This window comes from Trachypithecus francoisi, unplaced genomic scaffold (assembly GCF_009764315.1).
Source record: "Trachypithecus francoisi isolate TF-2019V2 unplaced genomic scaffold, Tfra_2.0 Lachesis_group10, whole genome shotgun sequence".
Taxonomy (NCBI): Eukaryota; Metazoa; Chordata; class Mammalia; order Primates; family Cercopithecidae; genus Trachypithecus; species Trachypithecus francoisi.
This window is the reverse complement of record NW_022681455.1, coordinates 63,767,815-63,775,797: the sequence shown is the minus strand read 5'-3', so window position 1 is coordinate 63,775,797 and position 7,983 is coordinate 63,767,815. Positions and strand designations below refer to the sequence as shown.

Genomic DNA, 7,983 nt, shown 5'->3' with positions numbered 1-7,983 from the left:
AATTGGCCTAAACACAGGGGCTACAGGCCCCATGCAAGTCTGAAATCCAGCAGGGTAGTCAAATCTTAAAGCTCCAAAATGATCTCTTTTGACTTGATGTCTTACTTCCACGTCATGCTGATGCAAGAGGTGGGTTCCTCTGGTCTTGGGCAACTCGGCCCCGTGGCTCTGCAGGTTGCAGGCTCCCTCCTGACTATTTTCACTGGCTGGTGTTGAGTGTCGGTGGCTTTTCCAGGCACAGGGTTCAAGCTGTTGGTGGATCTACCATCCTAGTGTCTGGAGGATGGTGGTGGGAACTATGGGAGCTATAAGATGAGATTTGGGTAGGGACACAGAGTCAAACCATTATTACTACTCATAAGAATTCCACCTGAATAATTTAGTCATCTCCCACCAGGCTCCACTTCCAACATTGGGATTACATTTCAATATGTGATTTGGGTGGGAACACACATCCAAACAATATCAATATTTTAAGGAATTAGTTCAGGAAAGTCATTAAATGAACAAAGAACAATAATAATAGCAACAATAACAAAACTCTGAAGACAAGGAATAAAATTGATTTCCATGGTTGCTATATTATTTAATACGTGTGATTGTTTAAAATGTGGTACAAAAAGAAACAGGAAAATATGAACCATACACAGAAGAAAAGCAAAGCAAAATAGTCAATAGAAACTGCAATGATGAAGCCCAGATGTTGAACTTGCTAGACAAAAGTTTTTAAATTAGCTATTAGAAGATATTGTTTAGTTTTACAACTCTTTTAAAATGTGTCTAATAGATTTTCTGGTCTTTACCAGAAAGACTCACTGCTACAAATATATATATATATATATATATATATTATGTTCAAAGAGCTAGAGAAAATTAAAATTCTTTTAATTTAAAGAATTAAAAGAAATTATAGAATGATGTTTACAATGACAATATAAAGAAATATAATTTTTTTTTTAAAAGAGAGAACCACATGTAAATGCTAAATTTGAAAAGTACAATGGTTGAAATGAAACAGAAGTACGTTTTCATCTGGCAAAAGAACAATAATAAAATTCAAAGATATACCAATTAAGTTTATTAAATCTTTAAAAAAAAAAAAAAGAAAGAACACTAAGCAGAGCTCCAGTAATCTCCAGGGCATCATCACGCTTATTGATATGTATTGAGAGTGTCAGAAGAAATGGGAGACAAAAAGTGGCAGGAATAATATTTGTGATTTTGGAAAGTCTAAACTTTGCCTTAATCTTCACTTTCCAAGAGCGTTTGAAAAAAAAAAACACACACACATTAATGGATATACTAAAAAGGCTCAAAAAACTCCAAAGAAGGTAACTCAAAGAGTTTAAACCTAAACGCCTGGAAACATCATAGTCAAACTGCTGAAAGCCAAAAATATATATATTTTTTCCAACTTTTATGTTAGATTCAGGGACTACGTGCACAGGTTTGTTACAAAAGTATATTGTGTGATACCGAGGTTTGGGGTGTGATTTAACCCATCACCCAGGGGTGAGCATAGTACAAAACAGATAATTTTTACAGCAGCAAGTGAAAAATGACTCAAAATATACAAGGGAGCTTCAATAAGTTCAACAGCTGACTAATCATCAGAAGCACTAGAGCCATGAAGTGGTGGAATGACATATTAAAGTGTTGGGAAAAAAAGACTGTCAATAAATAATTATCTATTCAGCAAAACTATGCTTCTAAAATAAAGAAAAAATGTAGACAGTCTTGAATTAATTAAAAAGAAATCCTGAGATAATTCATAGCTAGCAGCGCTACTCTTTAAAAAATAGTAAAGAAACATCATATGGCTAAATGAAGAAACACTGACGAATGACTTGAATCTATGCTAAGAATAAAGAGAAAGTATATGGAAAAGGTAACTACATAGTTAAAAATAATAATAAAACAGTATCAGTGTAGTTTTGATTTGTAACTCTTCTTCTCCTTGATAATTCATATGTCTTACTCATTCAAGTTATTTTTAGAATTCTCTGTTCAATTATTACCTGATCAATAAGCTAATTAAGTTGAGTCTATCACGGGCACACATGACAAAGAATATAGTTTAAAACATGTATCTACCTATGTGCAGCAATAGTTATAAAATTGTACCATTACTAGTACAAAGGATGAGAGAAGAAATTGAACTATATTGATATTTTATATTGTATATTGCTCATATTATATATTGTATATTGCTATAAATCTGAACTATATGATTATAGGTAACATGTTTATTGTAATCCTCAAAGAAACCAGTAAGAAAATAACCTAAAATATAGTAAAAAGAAACATCTGGTGAATTAAAATGAACATTAGAAAATATCTATTTAATAGAAGACAGGAATAGAGAAACTTAATGACCTAAGACATGTAGAAAACAACTAGGAATTTGACAGATGTGAATCACACATTATTAATAACTGTATGAAGTATAAATGGGTTAGTCATTCTAATTAAAAAACAACTGAGATTAAAACAAACACAAAGAAGAAACCCACCATGATCCAACTATGTACTATTAATAAGAGACACATTTTAGATTCAATCTTCATTCTGAAGGGTATAAGCCCTCAAGAATGCACTCTTTTCAGCTTGGGTTGCTCCACACAGGCACGCAAATTTACAACAAAGCAAGAGAGTACCAAGAGGTACCAAAGTGGATCAACTGTGTTCTGTAAATATCCCATCTGCTTTGTGTAAAAGCAGCCCTATATCCAACTTCTGATATGAATTATAAACCTGTCATGGCTGAGACTCCTCCTTTCTCCTATTGTTCCCTGAACAGAAGAAGTTAAAGTGTGATGGTGGCAATCATAACTTTGTAATATAATGGAATACTTGCTGTGTTCTCAGGCAAGAGTGTTCTTACTTTGGGGATCAGGACTTCTAAACCAGATTTGCATGGGCGGGAACCACAGAGATCCTAGTGAGTGAGATGGTATATAAAGCCAGTCCTACCCTCACCCCTCTGCTCCCTTGGAGTTTCACTCTGTCGCTCAGGCTGGAGTGCAGTGGTGCCATTTTGGTTCACTTCAACCTCTGCCTCCCGCGTTACCTCTCTTGGTTTTTGGATCCATTCACCCCTCTTTTAGGGGCACAACAACATAAAGAGGTTATTGCTTTAATGAGTATACTCTATCTGAAGTATAATGCCTTATTTTCAAAGAGTATTTCTCTATTCTTGTGTTTCAGTTGATCCTAGGAGGCAGTTTCAGTGCTTCAGGATGTGTGGATACAATTCTTTGGTATTGGGTCCAATTTTACACCTTCATTGCTGTGGAATTTTATCTCATTGGAAGTTACTGGTTTTTGTTTTTGTTTGGTGGGGGAAGAGGGGTTATATCTGTTGTTAAGGAATGTTGGAAGCCTCCAGATAGAGTTTTTGACTAAGGTTCTATCTACAGGGAAGGCAACTCATGTGCATAATAGGTATGTATCACTGTACAAATAAACAATGCAAAACAAAAAGAAAAAACAAAATAGAAACAAAACAAAAGTAACAAACAAACAACAAAAAAAAAAACTGTGGACTCTGAAAGAATAAAGGGTCCCGATGCACTTGATTTGTAATCGAATGGTTTTTTAACTTCTCAAGGAATGATGCCATGCTGGAGGTTCAGCATTAGGCTTTTTTGCTTACAGGTTGGACATGCAAGGATAGCAATAACAAAGCTGGCTTTGGTAAGTGAGACTATGCTATTGGTCCCATCTACATCTTTCATTTATCACCATGGCTACTCTATGCTATTGTGTCCCTTTTACCAGCTCTTTGGTGAATGATCAACTGACCAAGTTTTCTAGTCTGTTCGGCTGTTTAGTACTTTTTCATAGTGGATGCTTATTTATGTGATAAAAATCTTATCATTGCATGCTCGTTACCATATGTTCATTGACATACCTCTGTATCTACACTCTTTCGATTATTTATTTTTAAATGCTGATTGAGTGATTAGGTCATTGGCCACTCCCTAGGAATTGATATGTATTTTTGCTGCTACTTTGAAAAAGATACAGTTCTAAGTACAAAAACATGCAAAAGTACATAACACATATCACTGACTTTCAAAGAATTTATCGTAATTCATTTTACAGAAAAAAGTAATGAGCAATAAATGTTTCCTGATGTTTTGTATGATCCTTTTTAAGGCAGACACAATTACTTTAAATGGTGAATTTTGCTCTAAGCACATACTATATACTTAGTATAGTATTTACTACCTGCTATCTTATTCATACATGTATGCTAGCTTTCACATCACCAGAGACCATTGATTACCACAGAGAACACAAACTATCCATAGTTGTTCTGGGCTTAGTAACCAAAATAGTATGTGTATGTAGTGGGTGCATATGTAACGTGTGTGTGGTGTATGTGTGCAAGGAGATTAAAAGAAAGAGCAAAAGATAGTGTCGGAGAGTCTAAGAAAACTTAAAAACAATTTTCAAATCTGCTGTTTATTCCAAAAAGCAAACTAATAATATCTGTTAATTTTATCTTGAGATTGAGAGAGCAGTCTTTTAATTCCTGTTTAGTTTTCATCACTTTGAAATAATTTAAATATAAAATAAAAATTTAATAATATGTAAGAAAGATCATTAGAAAAACATGTCATATAAATTGAATTAATTACTAATACATTGTTATGGTATGCAACATGGCAGTAACTCAGAAACTTTGTATTTTTTATTTCAAAAACACAAGCCTATTTATTGCTCTTTTTGGGCCTCAGTGTATTTAAAACTGAACTTATAAAATAATTTAGAACAGAACAATCAAAGTAGAGCTCCAGATTTGAGACATTTGTTATACTGCTAGTCGCTTCCCACTAAATAGAATGGAAAAAAGAGAAAATAAATGATTTTAATATTTAGGTGACAGTGTGTGTGGCATAAGTTAAGCATTTAATGTTACTTTAGAAATATTTGACATATATCTCAGGTGAACTTATCCAGATTTGTTTATTGCTATTTGAATTCATTTGTTCATTTATCACCTATTGAACAATTTTTGACACCATAGTGCTGAAGAATCTGTTAAACATAGAATCAAAGAATAAGCTACATTTCTTATCCGTTAATATTCAGTAATAAGAAAACCAAGAAATCCTCTAAATCATTGTCTATAAAACCGATGAAACATAACAGAAATTACTTTCATAATATTCAAAGATGATGGGGTTTCCCTAAAGGGTTTTGATTACATGCTTTGCATTTGTTTACCTTGTATTTGACTGTGTATGTGACTTATTTAATATAGCATAAAAAGTACACAATGAAAATACTAATAATTAATGTTAATTAAAAGTGTATGTGCTTATTTTATATGTGTTATCACTAATATTTAAATCACCTTTTCATGATGGATAATGTCATAAATATTTAATATCCCCATTGTTCAAACAGTGTTCAAATTAAGCAAATTCCCAGAGCATGTATACATTTTACTGCTCGAGACAGGATTTAAACATAAGCCTAACCACAGGTCTGTATTCTTTCCATTATCCCATACAGCTTCTAGGATGATTAAGAGTGTTTGTCTGTTTGTGTGTATCTACACATAAGCAATAATATGTTTTAATTAACTCTTTCCAGATTGTATGAAAGAATAGTTCAAAGAAAGCAAAATATTGATCTGTGATATATTCTATTCCTTTCAAACATGCATTATAAAGCTAGAGTTAAGTCACATTACAGAGTCATCAAAATAGAATGAAAAATATTAAAATTATTTTATATTTATTTATTTTTTTATTTGTTATAAAATATAACTTTTTCTAGTTAATAAGCAAGATTTGTTGATGACTGTAAACTGCCATTTTAAAATTGATGCTAAATGATAAACAATTTTAAATATATAATAAACATTTATGCTACCACCAATGATATGTAATTGAGTCTGTACTCATATTTCATCTCTCAATATAAAGTCATATGCATATGCTTTATTCTCTTTCATTCTTTTAAAATTACTTTTAAATTATATTTGTTTCTGTTAGAATTATTTATCAAAATTTTGCTAATTTGTTTAGTCAACTTCAAGACAAAATTAGAAACCCAAAAATAATGCTTCATCTTTCAAGATCAATGGAGAGCAAGTTGATATGGTAGATGCTCCTAATGAAGATATACATCTCAAACTATGTGACCATAAAAAGCAAAGCTCAACAGAGACTCAATGTATTGACAGTTATCTTGTTTATAGACATTAAGGCAAGATCACAGTAATGGAGGTTCAAGCCACCATCTTTCTTTTCAGTTATTGTGATAGGCCCATAATGGCCTCTTTGGTGTTTAATGCATTCTCCAAGTAATCTCCAATCTCAGAACTTATGAATTTGCTACCCTTTATGACTGGAGAATTCTCATCCTAGATATCCACATAGTGTGGTTCTTCATTTACTTTAGCTTCCTGCTCACATTTGGAGAGAGATTTCCTCTACTATAAAATACCAACTCCTCTCATGGGCCCTAGTGTTCTCTACTCTCCCCAGTCTGTTTTATTTTATTCATAGCACATGTAACTACAGGACATGTAATATGTCTATATTTTTATTTTGTTATTGCCTTGTTCCCCTACATTAAAGCAAGCTTTCAAAGCAGATATTCCACTAATTTTTCACTGCTATGTCCACTATCTAGAATAGTGTATGTTTGACAGGCCAAAGCCCTATGAGAGTCTGTGTGTGTGTGTGTATATATATATATATGAACTATGTGTTCACAAAAAGTAAAATCTTTCATGTATTACGATTAAGTGTTATTTACAAGAATACCTAATTTAGGAGAATTACAAAAAAAGTTAAACAGAGTTGAAATAGGAGGAAAATATTAGGGTATGTATAGGTAATACATTATTTAATTTAAAAAGATTATATATGATATATTTACATTATCTATATATTATATATATATATGAAGAGAAAGATAGCGGCTTGAGCATTCATTATTATGATCCTGCCTTAAAGTCTATAAATAAGATGACTTTTAATACATTGAGTTTAATACATATATAGAATGTGTTAATTTCTACGCATTTGTGGATTTTCTTGTTTTTGAAAATTTGATGTAAATCTAGAGAATAAGAGTGTTTTTTATAGCAGGAAAACAAGCTATATCTTGAATAAATTTTTCTTTCTGATCACCCAAAATCAAATTGATATTTGTATTCTCTTTAAAACATCTTCCTAATTGCATCACCATTTTATTTGGTCAGACTAATTGTTTATTTTAGTAGTTAATGAGTAATATTAATTTAATATTGATTTGTATTAAATTAGTTTTAAACCTATTATTTTGTATAATTTAGGCATAAATTAACAGTGATTTACACAAGTTATGCTCTATTGATTTAGAATAGTAAAATTATGAATCATTTTAACTTTAAAGAAACAAATTTCTGATTCATTCGAATAATTATTTCATAATTATTTTTATATTTGAGGAAAAAATTCTCTCTTAAATTAACAGTAATTTATCCTGTTCTAAGTTTTTAGATTTATATAGACAATGTATCCTATTTCATCTGGTTTACTTTTTCTATTTTCTAATACCAAGATATTTGAATAAGGACAGGATTTGAGTGCAAGTACAACTCAGATGACAGAATCCATAATATAAAAGAAGCATAATATCAAATTCAGCTCTTATGTTAATAACCACTGCAGAAGTTTCAAAATTCACAGCCAGGCCTTTCTTCCTCTGCGAATTTCAGCAACAAAGATGTTAGATTCTGATTTGATGTACTATAGTTCCAACAATTAAATATAATTGGTTGAAATTTATCCTATAGAAACATGTCATAATTTATAATAAAATGCCTCAATAATGTTTTCAGTTAACTTACAATTCTAAACTTGAATACCAAATACCAGAATAGCTTACCTAGAATACATTTAGACTTTTGTAGTACTGAGTACATACTTGTTTGCACACATTTTTATATGTGAACATTGCTTGAGCAAATGATGT

At 31.5% G+C, this 7,983-nt stretch overlaps 1 non-coding gene across 1 annotated transcript; it reads left to right on the top strand.

The window, feature by feature from the left end:
- Positions 1 to 753: 753 nt before the first annotated feature.
- On the top strand, positions 754 to 815 carry LOC117088868. Its single transcript, XR_004439385.1, has one exon. It is a non-coding gene; the product is annotated as a U7 small nuclear RNA (small nuclear RNA).
- Positions 816 to 7,983: the final 7,168 nt, after the last annotated feature.